The sequence below is a fragment of the Chelonia mydas genome, chromosome 10, assembly GCF_015237465.2.
Source record: "Chelonia mydas isolate rCheMyd1 chromosome 10, rCheMyd1.pri.v2, whole genome shotgun sequence".
In the NCBI taxonomy this organism is placed as follows: Eukaryota; Metazoa; Chordata; order Testudines; family Cheloniidae; genus Chelonia; species Chelonia mydas.
The window spans coordinates 31,468,970-31,485,941 of record NC_051250.2 but is presented as its reverse complement, the minus strand read 5'-3'; the positions used below and the strand labels follow the sequence as shown (position 1 = coordinate 31,485,941).

Genomic DNA, 16,972 nt, shown 5'->3' with positions numbered 1-16,972 from the left:
CGTTTCCTTCCTGCTGGGGTTTCGCAGTCCGCCATGACAGGAGAAGCCGCCCTGTTTGCTGTCCGGAGCACTTTCCAACACTCTTAAACCTATTTCCCTTTCTTGGTAACTGTGTGGCTGGAAGATGGGAATCTTTACTTTATATTGCAGCTTTGGCTCCTCAACCTGATTGGCTGAGGCCAGGACCAAATGATGGTCCTTCGAATCCTATTGTAACTATGGCAACCAGCCCCTTTAGGCACTACGGATTTACTTATAATTGCTGGGTAAACAGTCGAGACAGACCACTTTCATCCCACACAGAAAGATTGTCTTCCCTTTCTTTTTAGGATAGGCCACTAAAAAGCAGGAACACTTAAGCAAACTCTTTCAACACTGCTGAAATAAGCCGTTATCTCTCCCCCAGCCAGCCAGCTTTCCCCCACTGCTGCTGCTGCATCTGATCCTGACTGCACAATGACTTGATACTGGGGCTTTCTGCACCACCCTCCAGACCTCGCCACCCTCCTCCTCCAAAGAGGAGCTGCTTTGGCTCAGGGCTGGGGAAAGCACACTGTGTGTTTCTACACTGCAGCTGGGGGGTGTAATTCCCAGGGTGGGCAGACAGGTTTGCGCTAGCTCGGCTCGAGGTAGTGCGCTAACAGCAGCAGTGTGGATGCTGTGGCACACGCGGCGGCTTGGTTAGCTGCCCAAGCTCTGACCCAGGGGTCAGGAGGGCTTGGATTTCAGTGGCTAGTCTGAGCTGCTGCCCATGTCACACATCCACTCTGCTATTTTTAGCACGTTAGTTCAAGCTGTGGTAACATGAGTAAGTCTCCCTGGGCAGGAAATTGTACCTCCCACCTGCAGTATAGACATCTCCCTACTGCAGCACAGACTTCTCCTGTCTACACAGGTCAGGACTCGCTCTGTTTCTTAGAAACCTCAGCAGCTTGCACTGAAGCACGGAGCTAGGCACAATGGTGCAGGAGCCTGGGTCTCACTACTGAGGGAGGGAATTTGTTATGAAGGATGATTATCATCATCTATGTGATTAGCTAATGAAAGACCCAGTTCAAAATGACAGGATGATGGTGAGCCACGAATGCGATACAGCCATGAAAAAAAGACAAATGTGATCCCAGGATGTATCCGGCAAAGTATTTCCAGCAAGCGCCATGGCCCTGGTGAGACCTCTTCTGGAGTACTGCATACTATTCTGGTCACTCAAGAGAGATGAATTCAAACTGCAACAACTGCAGAGAAGAGCTACTAGGATGATCAGGGGACTGAAGAACTACCTTATGAGAGGAGACTGGAAAAGCTTGGCTTGTTTAGTCTAGCAAAACGAAGGTGGAGAGGGGAGTAAACGCCAGGGAGGGTGAAGAGCTGTTTAAGCAAAAGGACAATGTTGGCACAAGAACAAATGGCTATTAACTGCCCATGAGTAAACTGAAGCTGGGCATTAGAAGAAGGTTTCTAACCATTAGAGGAATGAGGTTCTGGAACAGACTCCCAGTGGAGGCATAAGAGCTATCTAGTTTTAAGACGAAGCTTGATAAATTAATAAACAGGATTCTACGATGGGGTGACCGGCTATAGCAGGGGATTGGGCTTGACATCCCAGATGGTTCCTTTCAGTCCTATGTTCCTATAAGATCCATGGGCAAAGGAGTCAGATTAAGTTGGCCAGGGGATCCTCCTAACCCCAGTGCTTTTGCCTGTTTGTGGGTGAAGTCTCAGAGTTCAGGCTCATCTCCGATGGGTTCTTGCATAGAATTTCCTGTGTTTTATAAAGGGAAAGACAAAACGAGACCAGAGAAACTTAGGCCTTCAGAAAAATCATCTGAATTATTCCAACCCTATCTACAGAGCTGGGAACTGTGAGCAATGGTGGGATGATTTCTCTCTTCCCCACCTTGGGACCTGCTTGTCTGTTCCTGAACATTTCTCATGGAGGAAAAGCCATGTTAAAAAAAGGACAGCTCAGACACAAAGACATGGGGCCAAACTACTGTATATTGAAACACGTGTGGTCAGAAGTGGGGCTGCAGGTTTAGAGATATTTCTGGCTGCTTTTAGATGTCCAGACTCATTTCCGACTACACTAGCTTCTTTCAGTCTACAGCAAAATGCTAATTCCTCTCCCTGCTCCCACACTTCCCAAAAGAACTTATGGAGCATCTTAGGGATGGTGGAGTTCTTGGGAAAATGTCTAGATAACCTGTCTAATAAAATCAAAGCACGTGAGCAGAAGACTGATACTCTGGGGTGTGGAATGGAAATGCACTGAGGAGCATGAAGCATAAAGTGAAGAGTTGAAAAGATTACTCACCTCTACATCCACATTTTGATGTTTTCTGCCGTACAGAAATGTCTATGGGTGCCTCAAAAGGGGGATTGGGGCAATACTACAGCAAAGGCACGGCTGTGACTGGAGGCCTATCACATACACAGTCAGAGCCTTCACATACCCAAGAAGGGAAGGACATGGGGAGCATCTCTCATTGCTGTTGAAGATGTGGCATGCAGAGACCAAAGCTCATTCTTCATCCTGGAAGGGGCACTCTGGACGGCAGGGAGCTGCAGACTACATTAAGATGCTGGCTGCTGTTGTGTAAGAGTTGGGTGATGGTTAAATAAAATAATGTAATTATTTAAATGCTTTAATGCACAGAATAGCACAGTGTTCTCACTAATATGTGTACCATCAGAATCCTGGAATATCAGCTGCATTGTGCTGGCATGCTGGTTGTTCTGAGTCATGTAGTGAAATTCCCAAGTACATGAGTTAATGGTAACAAATGGTATCAAAAAGCATACTCTGTGTAGTCGCCATTTAATTATTATGTAAAAACAGTACCCTGTTATAAAGTGTTACATAGGGATTGCCATTTAAACAGATATCTGAAGCAAGGCCCAATTATGGCCAGCTTGGATCCCTATCTGCGTGCCCGTGGGTGGTTTATGAATCCTCAGAGAAGGAATTACGTTAGCCCTAGTTGTGTCTTCTTTACCTTGTCCAATTTAAAAGCTGAACTCCATACCCCTTATAATTGAGGGGATTTGGGTATTTTTGTAACTATCGCCTCTTTAATCCAGCTGAACTGTGCTTTTTCTAACATGCCTTTCTTACTCGTGACATTTTTTGATCAGATGGAAGAACAATATTAGGACGTACTACGAACAAGGCAGCTTATTAAAAATCAATGATAGGAGTTACATTGATCAAACCAAGTCTGTCCTCTACTATGGGTCACTATCTATCTATGAACTTGTGCATGCAAATTTCCACACCAATCAGAAGGAATCTGCTATGTGTTTTAATCTTCCCTACAAATGTCAGGATTTCCCTGCATTGTAGCCAGACATTTCCACCGACCCTGTTAAACTGGCTTCTTTGTGGTTAACATTGGAGTGAATTGGTTTCTGCAAGAATAAACAGAATGAAATCCCAGGTCTTTGTATTGTCTTGAGAGCACCCCAGACTCTGCAGGGAGCTCAGCCCAGGTCAGATAACAGGGCTGAGGGGCACGCAGTGACAGGAGACTCAGTGTCACAAGTGTATTGATAATTGAGGGTCAGGCTGAGCCCCACCCTCACTGGTGATAGGGGCAGCGCTTCCCAGGGATCTGACCAGCTCTTTTGACATCTCCCCAGTCAGGCCCCAGACCCTGCACCTGCCCCCATGGGAGGATGCTTCGCTGGGACTAGGGCACTTCCTGCTCTGCCATTTCACCCTGTAGTGGGGACAGGGGAAGGAAAGAGGAAGAGGAAGAAGGACCCTTTCCCTCTTGGGCTCAGGGTCAGGAGAGGGTGTGAGTTGGACCTCCTCATGAATATCACAAACAAACACAGTCATGGGCCCGAAGCCTCTCCTCCCTCTGCTGTGGAAATCCATTTCCTGCCCTTCATCTCCACTGAGGAGGCATAAGGAATATGGCTGTGTGTGACAGAGTTCACTCACTGTGGTGGCGCCTCCAGCTGGCCACCCTAGGGATTAGCTTCGCCACTTGGTGTGCTCTCTTCCAGTGGTACCTCTCCTGTTGTCTCTGACTGTGGGCCCGCCTCACTGCAGGAACCGCAGCCTCCTCTTCATGACTTGGCCCTCCGGCTGGGTCACCATCCATGTTTCCCCCTTCCGGAGGATAGATAGCACTGTCCAATAGTTAGGCCATTTCCCCAGTAGCCAGCTGGGGGGACCCAGGCCCACACACTACTCTGGGTCCCAACCCAGGGACCTTGTAGATAGCAGCCTCCTGCTGTGCCTCTTTAACTTCTGGCAATGCTGCTACAATGCCCTGGGCCACTTCTGCACAGCTCTAGCACCTTCTTCGCCCTGACCTCAGGGCGTTTGGCTGCTCAGTCCCAGCAGCCAGCCAGGAGTTCCCTCTTACTCCCCGAGTCCTTGCCAGCCACTGTCCTGTTCAAGGCACTACAGTTCCCTCAGCCTGCTAAGGACATGATCCTCACTCCCTGTGCTCCCAGCAGCCACTGACTCTGGCCTTGCACCTGCTTTTATGTGAGCCTGCTGGGCTCTGATTGGGTGCTCCTTGCAGCTTCTCTCCAATTGCCTGCTTCCTGTGTGGCTGCTCTAGGCGCTTGGAGGGCTCCCCTCTGCTATTCCACTCTGGGGCAGGGCATGGATAATCCCTTCCACCCCTATGGGGGATGGACACCCCATCACGCTGCATCACCCAAGATGGAGAACATTCAATTCAAGATGGCAGCCATGACCCAAGGCTCCATGCTGTGTGCTGTTTGCTGCCAGGAAACTCCCACCAATAGGACAAGGCTGCAGCCAGGCTCTGCTGTTGCTCAGCAGAGTGGAATTGCTGGAGACAAGGAAGCACAGAGATGGTCGAGTCTCCTTTATGTCTCTGGCTCTCAGTCACTCCTTGTCTTCTTGCTGGGCTAAAGGGTCTGCATGGTCCATAGCATGCAGCATGAAGCTAGTAGCCAGGAGCTCCTGGGTTTGGATCCTGGCACTTGATGCTTTCTTGCTTAGGACAACATTGTCAAAAGTAGCCACTAATTTCCAGCTCCTTCTTTTTGTGGGCCCCCAACTCTGCACAGCCATGGCCTGGCCCTGAACCACTTAGCCAGGCGGAGTTTTGCCATTGATTTAATGGGAATGGGATCAAGACGCTAGGGCCTGGTTTCCAGAGGTGCTGAGCACCCAGGACTTAATTCGATATACATGATGGGAGTGGTGGGGGGGTGCACCTCCTTGGACTATCAAATCTGTGGCGGCTTAGGTTGGGCAGCCAAAACTGGCGACCCCTGAAATTAGTGGTCACGTTTGGTCTTCACCTCTGTGTGCCACTTTCCCTGCCAATAAAATGGGGATAATCATGTTGTGCCGAAAAGTCCTAATGGCTGCCATCAAAAAAGTCTTTGATCCAGAGGCAGTCACAAATCTCATTAAAGCCAATGGATCTGCCAGGCATTCTTTCAGACTCAATGGAAGGAGCAATTTAAGAAAGACAGCTGCGGATGAGGGCGACTGCCCAAAGCAATAGCCATGTGGCAGGACAGAGCTAAATTGTGTGGAGGGAAGGGTTTCTCGGGTAGGAGGTTGTGGGGGGTCAGAGGCAGAAAGCCAGCAGAAGTAGTTGCAAGCATGAACCTGAGGGATAGCAGAGACATAGAGCTTTTTGGCCACAGACCTTCGTGGAGGGACAGACTTGGGGATTTCTGGGCAAGGAAACTCCCTGCTGCTGATTGTTTTTCCTGTGTTCAGGAAAACGGGACTTTGTGTGCATTCTTTGTAAATAAACAAGATTGCACCAAGAACAGACCTGACTCATCCCATCGATTTCTCCTCTGAATGGAAACAGCCCTGCAAGGCCCTGAACACTGGCCAACTGCTTGGGCTGATGGGGAAACAATATTAATGACATCTGCCTCCCAGTGCCTTGCTGGGGTGAGCGCTTTGAAGAGATGAAGTACTATGCAAGGATGGCTTGTTATTGTCACTCCCAGGCCATCTCGGTCTGTAATCCAGGGCCAGCACATGGCACATACCTGCTTGTTCTCGCCCTCGGCCCCTTTCCTTAATCCTCAGCTCCTACCACTTTTGTACTGTTGTTAATATTATTTACTGCGGGGCCTGGCAGAGTGTGGGTGCTTTACATACACAGACTGGACAATGTTCCTCTCTGAAGAGCTCACAGTCTGACTGTAGCCTTTACACGATCTGAGGGTGACTAGCAATAGGAGGGGCAGACTGAGCAGATAGGAGGGTGACATGAGTGAAATCGGGCAGTGGTGTCCTTCTGGTGACCGCACTTCCCAAGCTCCTTCCAGCCTGGTTGCTGTAGCTTTCCGAGTGTAACACAATATATTGTCAAGGGTGAATGAAATGGGAGTTCCAGGAGCACATCCCAGTGAGGATTAACCATACTAATGAGCAATTAACAATGATTGTATTTATAAAGTCCCTGGCATTCATTTATAAAGCACTTGGCATTCAAATGTAGCAAACCACCGTTATACCACCTGAGAAGAGATCACAGAAACACCTAAACAAACCACACAGAACTTTGTGATTGAGGGAGGGCAGGGCCAGCCACGGGACAAAGCAGCCTGCCTCTGACGAGGAGTGGGAAGGCAGGGCTGAAATGGATGCTGCAGGGGAAGAAAGTTCCACAATCTCAGATTGTCACAGCAAATGCTCTGTCAGCCACTGATCTAAGCAGCACTGTTAGACGCTCCAAGAGACAGGTGCTGCCTGAGAGCGGATCGCACAGGAGGCTGAAGCTCAAAAGCCTATGTGGGGAATAGGTTCCCTATTGTATACTGGTGATTGCACAGAATTTCCACCTCGAACATACACATTTGCAAGGAGTCCTGCCTCGTGCTGGGGAGATAACAGGAATGTGTGATGTCAGGCCTCTTACAACCCACATTAGGATAAAGAGAGAGCTGTGGGTCCAGTTAGAAAGGGCTCACTTAGCTAACCAAAGAATGCCATCAAACTGCATGCATTATTCTCCTTGGCCCCAATTCAGCAATGCACTTAAGCATATGCATCAGTCCCAGTCAAGTCCATGGGAGTTAAACAAGTGCTCCACTGACTCGGGGCCTTAGCAAACACACAGTTGCTCTAGCTGCAGCTCTGTACTCCTTTCCCCCTATCCACACCACCTGTTGGGGCATGTCTGGGTTTAGACTGCAAGCTCTTTGAGGCAGAGGCATGACTGCTATCTGCTCTACACAGCACACAGTACCGCACAAATAATGAACGGTGACAGCACTGCAGAAGGCCTACAACTGTGGGGGCCGTGGGACCCCTCCGGAACTGCTGGCCCCATGGCTGTGTTCATCGAGAGCTTTGGTGCTGGATCAGTTCCAGCAGGAAACATGTTCAGGTTTTGAAAACGAAATGTTTGCACCGTGAAATGTTTGCTGTTCAGTCTCTGGGTTTTTGGGGAGAAGGTTTTAAATTTTGTCAAAGATGAAATATTTCTGGTTTTGACAAAAAGCCACTTTTCACTTATGTTACCTTTGGATGAAAAAAAAAAGGTTGATCAGATATACCTTGAGGTTGCACACCCAGCAGATTCAGTGGTGACAGCCTGATAGCCACCCTGGTGCTGTGGAGGCCTGGCTGTGCCCCCCCCCCCACTTCGACTTCTCAAAATCCACCGACCGTGGAGCATTTGAAGCCATGCTCAGTCATAGCTGTCCAGCCAAGTGCTTCCAACCAAGGAATGTCTCTGTGGCCAGTGGCCATTAATCAACATTTCATCAACGTGTCCAGGCAAAGATGGTTCTGGACTTAGCGTCTAATAATAAGAATTTCTGCTGATGTCCCCAGCAAGCCCCAGCACTCACCCATCCCCAGATAACACTGCAGCATTCCGGGAGGCCAGGCCCATGAGCAGAGGTTGCCAGGCAGGGCCAGGAATGTCCAGTGTCTTCAGGAGGGATCAGGAACAGCCTGACAAGGGCCGGAGGAGGATGAAATGCCCCCCCCCCTCCGGCGATGCAGAGATGAAGACACTCAGCTGGGCACATAGCGCCCCACAAAAGGCTAAATTCAGTTGCTAAGGAATCCTCAGGGGTTCTCTAGGAACCAGGCACTAGCTTGCGGGTGAGGCACGTTGCTAGGCAACCTCCCAGATGACGGCCATGCCTGCAGTCAGAACAGTGGATGATGGGGAGAGGAGACAAGGCTGAAGTGTCTGCGCTGATTCTGCCATCGCTAAGCAGCTTTCCATACCAGTGACCATCAGGCAGCACCTTGCAGGAGCAGCTGCAGTGGCTTTGCAGTGGCTGAGACCTTTCCTCTCCAGGAGCCCAGGGAGAAGCGCTGGCAACTGCTTGTTCTGCCTGCGAGCTCCACTCCCAGCAACCCCCATGCCTGCAAGCCCAGCTGCATCTTTGTGTAAGGGGACTGTTGCCCCCTTACTAACACTCAGTGGGGGTGTTTTGGTTGGCTAGCTCCCAGTAGTAAAAGGGGAAGGGTCTACGGGAAATCAGGACCCTGAGACTGATAGTCCCCAGGAACAATGGGGAGAGGCCAATGCTCCAGGTCAGCCTGAATGACAGGGCGGGCAGGCTAATCACGGAGTCAGGAGGCCAGGGAGGCCCCGTCCTCCCTGTGAGCTGGAATTGCCTGGGTCAGACAGAGTGGGGCCAAGCTAAGGAGAAAGGAGGGGCCCAAGCTAAGCTGGGGAGCAGAGCTGTGCCAGATCCAGAGGGACCAGAAAAGCAGCCCAGAGAGAGCAGACCCTGTTCTGGGAGCAGAGCTGCAGCCCCAAAGCCAGAGGCACAGCCCAGAGAGAGCAGACTTGCCCTGGGAGCAGAGCTGCAGCCCCAAAGCCAGAGGGGCCAGAAAAGCAGCCCACGAAGCAGGTCAGTGCTGGGAGCAGAGTCACAGAAGCAGCCTGCAGAGCAGACCTGTCCTGGGAGCAGAGCTGTAGCAACCAGAGGCAGAGGGGCCAAAGAAGCAGCCCAGGGAGCTGGAGGCAGAGCAGCAGCAGCAGTGCAGAGACAGAGTGGTGCAGCTGTGGCTGGAGCAGTCTGGAGCTGGGTGCGGTGAGCAGCTGGGGAGAGCGAGGGGGACCCTGGGCAGCGGGCCCAGCAAAGGGAGACGCCTCAGCCAAGAGGCTCTGCAGGCCAGGCTTGGATCCTAACCCCGAGAGGGCGGGGGCGACACTGGGAAGAAGGGTCCTATCACTTAGAATCTGAGAGTGTGTGGCAACCACCAGAGCAAGTGTCCAACCCACAGCATCCCTACAGCACAGCCAGGGCCTGAGAAGAAGGCCTGGGACTTACAAGGAACAGACTGTGAACTGCCCTGACGTTCCAGAGACAGTGCTTGTGATGTTCCCTGCCACAGAGCGGGGTGATGTGTTTCCTTTAACCTTTCCCATTTTTTCTTATTCTTTTTAAAATGAATTGTTGATTAAATAACTTGCATTTGCTTTAAATTGTATATAATGGTCAGTGGGTCAGAGAAGTGCCCAGTGCAGAGAGAGTACACCGGAGTAGTGACAATCCTAGCCCCTGTCCTAGGTGACCACAGCAGGGTTGGGGGTCGAGCCCCCCAGGAATCCTGGGCCCAGCCTTGTTGGGGTTACGAGGACTCTGCCAGACAGGAGAGTGGAAGGGGAGTCCTCAAGGGCAAGGAGGCCACTGGGTAAAGGAAGTGGGAGTGAGGGCTCGGATCCTTTTGCTAGCCTACTTCACCGCGGTAGTGCAGAAGCCAGGGAAGTTCCCCACAGTAGCGGAACTATTCCCCCGCTTACATTTGCTACCTTTGACTCAAACCTCCCTGCTCCAGTCCCCATGGCTCACCGTGCTCTCACTGCCCTCCCTGCTCCATTACCCTCCCAGCAAACCAGGATGGGACCACCAGCCCTTCCGTCCCCACCTTTTACTTTTGTTTGTTGAGATCTTTATTTGTGGGAGGCAGTCAGGGGTGACAGTGCAGTGAATGCCATAATTGCCAATGTGAAAGGCTTTGGCTAAGGGCCCATCTACACATCTATCATGGTGCATGTTTTGTGTGTCTGCGTTAAGTGATCCACAACAGCTGTTGCACGACTGGTTCAAGCACACCGCCTTGTTACCACAGTCAATTTACTGTTGCTTCACAGCTTTGTGACCACACAGCACAATACTGTTTTGCAAGGATCCTCAGCTTTGTGATCAGACACCCCACCGTGTATTTCTCTGTTGCTGTTCCATATGCATTCTGGGATGTTTCATGCTGTGCACTGTGGGATTCTTATGGGAAGGCAATTGAATCATGGGACTTGGGGGCAGGGGCACAAACTGAATAATTCCCATGATTCCTCTTGTTTCATCTCATCACCCGTCTTGTTTCTGTGATCCAGAGCCATTTTACAGGCACTGTCAGGTAGCATGGATGATCACTGCTGACCTCCAGTTGTGAACACAGAGACTATTGGTAGAGTAGCTGAAGTCACGCCATGGCTATCCAACCAAGGTGATAAGGGCACCCAAAAAGTAGGAGACTGAAAACAACCAGACTCTTCTCCTACATCTTCTCCTGCAGCAGATTCACTCATCAGCATGGTGCTTTGGGGCTTGGCCAGCTACTACTGAGTGGTGGGGCAGGACAGGGCTGCAGACTTGGGACGACCAGAACTGGGGGCAGAAATTCAGGATGTCAAAAGACACTTTCTTAGAACTCTCTGCAGAGCTGGTCTAAGAGCTGCACTGGTGGAGCACCCACATGAGAGCTCTCCTCCGCATGGAGAAGCACGTGGCCAGGTAATGATGCTGGCTTTGGTGGCACCCAACTGAGAGTGCCAATTCGGGACAAAAAGAAAAGGAGTACTTGTGGCACCTTAGAGACTAACAAATTTATTTGAGCATAAGCTTTCATGAGCTACAGCTCACTTCATCGGATGCATTCAGTGGAAAATATAGTGGGGAGATTTATATACACAGAGAACATGAAACAATGGGTGTTACCCTACACACTGTAACGAGAGTGATCAGGTAAGGTGAGCTATTACCAGCGGGGGGCGGGGGGGAACCTTTTGTAGTGATAATCAAGGTGGGCCATTTCCAGCAGTTGACAAGAATGTCTGAGGAAGGGGGAGGGGGAATAAACATGGGGAAATAGTTTTACTTTGTGTAATGACCCATCCACTCCCAGTCTTTATTCAAGCCTAAGTTAATTGTATCCAGTTTGCAAATTAATTCCAATTCAGCAGTATCTCGTTGGAGACTGTCTTTGAAGTTTTTTTGTTGAAGAATTGCCACTTTTAGGTCTGTAATCGAGTGACCAAAGAGATTGAAGTGTTCTCCGACTGGTTTTTGAACGTTATAATTCTTGATGTCTGATTTGTGTCCATTTATTCTTTTACGTAGAGACTGTCCAGTTTGCCCAATGTACATGGCAGAGGGGCATTGCTGGCACATGATGGCATATATCACATTGGTAGATGTGCAGGTGAATGAGCCTCTAATAGTGTGGCTGATGTGATTAGGCCCTATGATGGTGTCCCCTGAATAGATATATGGACACAGTTGGCAACGGGCTTTGTTGCAAGGATAGGTTCCTGGGTTAGTGTTTTTGTTGTGTGGTATGTGGTTGCTGGGGAGTATTTGCTTCAGGTTGGGGGGCTGTCTGTAAGCAAGGACTGGCCTGTCTCCCAAGATCTGTGAGAGTGATGGGTCATCCTTCAGGATAGGTTGTAGATCCTTGATGATGCGTTGGAGAGGTTTTAGTTGGGGGCTGAAGGTGATGGCTAGTGGCGTTCTGTTATTTTTTTTGTTAGGCCTGTCCTGTAGTAGGTAACTTCTGGGTACTCTTCTGGCTCTGTCAGTCTGTTTCTTCACTTCAGCAGGTGGGTATTGTAGTTGTAAGAATGCTTGATAGAGATCTTGTAGGTGTTTGTCTCTGTCTGAGGGGTTGGAGCAAATGCGGTTGTATCGTAGAGTGTGGCTGTAGGCAATGGATCGTGTGGTGTGGTCTGGATGAAAGCTGGAGGCGTGCAGGTAAGTATAGCGGTCAGTAGGTTTCCGGTATAGGGTGGAGTTTATGTGACCATCGCTTATTAGCACCATAGTGTCCAGGAAGTGGATCTCTTGTGTGGACTGGTCCAGGCTGAGGTTGATGGTGGGATGGAAATTGTTGAAGTCGTGGTGGAATTCTTCAAGGGCTTCTTTTCCATGGGTCCAGATGATGAAGATGTCATCAATGTAGCGCAAGTAGAGTAGGGCCATTAGGGGACGAGAGCTGAGGAAGTGTTGTTCTAAGTCAGCCATAAAAATGTTGGCATACTGTGGGGCCATGCGGGTACCCATAGCAGTGCCGCTGATTTGAAGGTATACATTGTCCCCAAATGTGAAATAGTTATGGGTGAGGACAAAGTCACAAAGTTCAGCCACCAGGTTTGCTGTGACATTATCGGGGATACTCTTCCTGACAGCCTGTAGTCTGTCTTTTTGTGGAATGTTGGTGTAGAGGGCTTCTGCATCCATAGTGGCTAGGATGGTGTTTTCAGGAAGATCACCGATGGATTGTAGTTTCCTCAGGAAGTCAGTGGTGTCTCGAAGATAGCTGGGAATGCTGGTAGCGTAGGGCCTGAGGAGGGAGTCTACATAGCCAGACAATCCTGCTGTCAGGGTGCCAATGCCTGAGGTGATGGGGTGTCCAGGATTTCCAGGTTTATGGATCTTGGGTAGCAGATAGAATACCTCTGGTCGGGGTTCTAGGGGTGTGTCTGTGTGGCTTTGTTCTTGTGCTTTTTCCAGGGAGTTTCTTGAGCAGATGGTGTCATTTCTTTTGGTAACCCTCAGTGGGATCAGAGGCTAATGGCTTGTAGAAAGTGGTGTTGGAGAGCTGCCTAGCAGCCTCTTGTTCATATTCCGACCTGTTCATGATGACGACAGCACCTCCTTTGTCAGCCTTTTTGATTATGATGTCAGAGTTGTTTCTGAGGCTGTGGATGGCATTGTGTTCTGCATGGCTGAGGTTATGGGGCAAGTGACGCTGCTTTTCCACAATTTCAGCCCGTGCACGTCGGCGGAAGCACTCTATGTAGAAGTCCAGTCTGTTGTTTCGAGCTTCAGGAGGAGTCCACCCAGAATCCTTCTTTTTGTAGTCTTGGTAGGAAGGTCTCTGTGGGTTAGTATGTTGTTCAGAGGTGTGTTGGAAATATTCCTTGAGTCAGAGCGTCAAAAATAGGATTCTAGGTCACCACAGAACTATATCATGTTCGTGGGGGTGGAGGGGCAGAAGGAGAGGCCCTGAGATAGGACAGAGTCTTCTGCTGGGCTAAGAATATATAGTTAGATAGATTTGCTTAAAGCAGGGCAGTTACAGCCCAAGGCTGGGGTTTCTATGCACACCAAGGCAAACCAAACCAGCCAAACAGAGAAGACTTCGGTTTTACCCCACTGGCTAACCATAAGTCACACAAGCAATTCCCTTAGACACTCCAGTTTCCCAGTATCACCACCAGTGCCACTCGTTATGCGGACAAATGGTTATGAAAACCAATACCCCAGTAAAAGAAAAATGGTTCTCTCGATCCCAAAGGATGAAGCCCCAGACCCAGGTCAATATACAGATCAGATCTTACCCACAAATCACGCTATCGCCAATCCTTTAGAATATAAAATCTAAAGGTTTATTCATAAAAGGAAAAAGATACAGGTGAGAGCTAGAATTGGTTAAATGGAATCAATTACATACAGTCATGGCAAAGTTCTTGGTTCAGGCTTGTAGCAGCGATAGAATAAACTTCAGGTTCAAGTCAAGTCTCTGGAGAGCATCCACAGCTGAGATGCGTCATCAGTCCTTTGTGTAGAGCTTCCGTTTGTAGCAAAGTCCCTCCAGAGGTATGAAGCAGGATTGAAGACAAGATGGACGAGCTGCAGCAGCTTTTTATATTCTCTTGCCATGTGGTCTTTCTTTCTTTGTTTCAAAGACAAGCTGTCCATTACATGGCATGGAAAAACCTTAGAGTTCTGTCCCATAGGCATGTCCTTGCATGCCTTGCTGAGTCACAAGGTGTATCTGCCTTCTCCCAATGGGTCAGTTGTCTAGCTGATGGTCCTTAATGGGCCATCAAGCAGGCTAGGCAGAGCTGACACCAACTTGTCTGGGGTGTCAACCAGAAGCATAGCACAAGTTTGAAATACAGACAGTATAGAGCCAATACTTATATCTTTAAATACAAAAATGATACATGCAAACAGATAGCATAATCATAACCAGCAAACCACAACCTTGTCTTAGACACCTTATTTGACCCCCTTTATACAAGATTTGGTGCCACTACAGGCCTTGGTTGCAACAATGTTCTATACGGTCCCAGTTCAAGTCAATAAGGTCACAGGGCATCACAATTGGAAGCTCGCCCCCCTCCCCCACCCCCTGACTGCTGCCAGTTAGTTGCTGACCGGTTTGGTGTTGATCAACAGTTGGGCTGTTGTAACAGAGGTCTGTGCCACTATCAAGAAGGTGCTGTCTGTCCACCTGGGACATAAAACTAGGCTTTGTGCAGGCAGCTATTAAGGGTCTTGCATGGTTGGGGTTCCCTAAATGCATAGGGGCCACTGATGGGACCTACATGTCTATTCTCCCCACTCCCCCGCATCAAGCCTCAGAATTGAGCAACACCAAGGCGTTGCTCCATGATGCTGCAAGGCCTGATTGACCACTGTGGAAGACTCACCAGTATTAATGTGGGGTGGTCTGGAAAGGTCCACGATGCCAGGATCTTTAAATGTCTGCCCTTTCCATGCAGTGACAAATGGTACTTTTGCACCCAGTATCTACATGGACATTAGTGGCATCGCCTTCCCTCCTGTCATTCTGCTCCCCTGGCTTAGGAAGCTTTTCACTAGACAACTGGAAAGGAAAAAGGAACTGTTCACTTGCACCCTGAGGAGGTGCAGAATGACTGGGTAATGTGCCTTTGGAAGACTGGGTCCTGACATCAAGGCTGGATTCTGATAAAGACCACCGCACAGCCTTTGCGAGAGCAAGGGGGAGAGCCTGGCATATGGATGGGTGCAGGAAGCAGGAATGCTTGGTGAGCATTTTGAACAGTCAGAGAGGAGGCCTTTGTGGACTGATGCAGCCACTCGGGACATAGTGCGGGACGCATCGTGCTCCTACTTGGACTCTAGGGCCCACTTGCGAGAAAAGTTACGTCTTTGTTTAAAGCATTTATTAACATCAGTTCACATTACCTCTTTGTAATTACCACGCTGCGGGTGTGGTTTGGAATGCGGTGTTTTTAGCACAGTGCTTGTTTTGATGCTGTTACTGTGCCTGGGTCGCTGTTATGACCTGGGTGCTTTGCAATAGAAAGAAGGGTCCAAGCCACAGACCCACAAATGCCACCACATTTTCAAATTACTTTTGTAAACAACGCATCAGAATACACTGAATTGAACTTTGTTAGCATTTTAGAGTTGTATGAGCCGTCATACTGCAGTGCAAACTTAGCAGGCCATATGCTCCAGCAACGTGGTCTGCCTTTCCATAATCCATCTCCTTTTTTCTCCTCTTCCTTACACTGCTTATACAGTAAAATAAAGAACTTCTGTAAAAGTCAGTTTTCAATACATGTGTCTTAACTTCAAACAGTCTCCTTCCCCGGGAAGCCATGCGGCGCCGTTGTTCTTGGGGCGGGTGGGGGTTTGACCAGGTGGAGGGTGAAGAACAATTACGCCCCAGTGTGGGTTGGGATAGGGCAGCGCACAGCAAAGCTATACGGCGATACTGTGTTTTCATATTTCTATTTAAATGAGGGGAGAGTTTGTGCAGTCTCTGGTGCAGCCCTTGCACTGAGCACAGAGGTGAGGTTCCAAAGCCAATGAGCTAAAGAAAAGTTAGACCAACATGGTGACATTTTTATGGCAGCCGGACACGTGTAAACACCTCTGATCCCTCCTGTTGTGGTGTATTTTGATAGATCTTACAGGAATTGATGCCATCCACAGTCTGGGTCGGGACCGCTGTGACTCTGGCTTAGGGTTAACTGGTCTCACGTGGTCGCCCACATCTGGGATGAGTCAGGATGTGTCCACAACAAACTCTGGTACAGATGCGGCCAAGCTTCACAGCAGACCGTGGTACCACTCTGGAGTCACTTTGTACTTCACATGTGTATGGCCCAGCCAGAGCTCCTGTTTAGCTGAGACTGCTGACCTGCCATGTGATCCAGCCCATCAGGTGGTGGTTTCTCACACTGCCTTCTATGCATGCCAGCCTTAGTTGGTTGCTGGCCACCCAGGTGCTGGAGGGCCCTGATTAGCAAGGGGTACGTGTCTTTCAGGCAGACTATGTCTACACCTATGATGAAGTCAATCTCTCAGGAATGCCTCATGGGCCTCCAGAACCCCCTGACACAGCACAGACTTGGGTCCGAGCCGAATGATCTGCAGGCACATTCCTGTGGAAGTTCTCCTGCATCTGCTTCGAGGCCAGGGGGAGCTCAGTGGTCATTACATCTCCCCCACGCAGGGTGGCAAGGATGCCCATGATGCCCGCCAATCAGTTGAACTTCTGCTCCTCAAAATATTTATGCAGGGTTAGAGCTGCCTCCCAGAGGGGTGCTGCCACCCCAAGTTGGGCCCTGTAGTGCTGGGCAATGGTTAACATATGGCTGCCGAAGGGGTAGCTTGTCTCCCCGGGGAAGGTGTCAGCGAAGAGCCCGACCTCCTGGAGGAACACAGCCTCCAGCCCCTCAAGGGTGGCATCAGCAGCAGCCCTCTGTGGCACCTGGGCAGCCCATCCCCCAAGCTCCACAGGGTAGAAGGGAGGCTGCTTGGATGCAGCCATCTTACAAGGCACGCAACACAGCTGTCTCTAGCATCACATACACCACACAGTGCTAATAACTGTTCTGCCTGTTGGGACCTTTCAAGGGAGAGCACTCCCTTGCCTTCGCACACACTGCATTGGAGCGAAGTGCATACTAGAGATGTCTGATTTCCCTGTAGCTTCACCAGCTGTTAGGTTCCCTTTTGATCTAAGTAACAGGAT

General features: G+C 49.8%; 1 pseudogene; it reads right to left on the bottom strand.

Moving 5' to 3' along the window:
- Positions 1-16,015: 16,015 nt before the first annotated feature.
- LOC102948287 lies at positions 16,016-16,768 on the bottom strand (annotated as a pseudogene).
- Between the last annotated feature and the right edge of the window lie 204 nt (positions 16,769-16,972).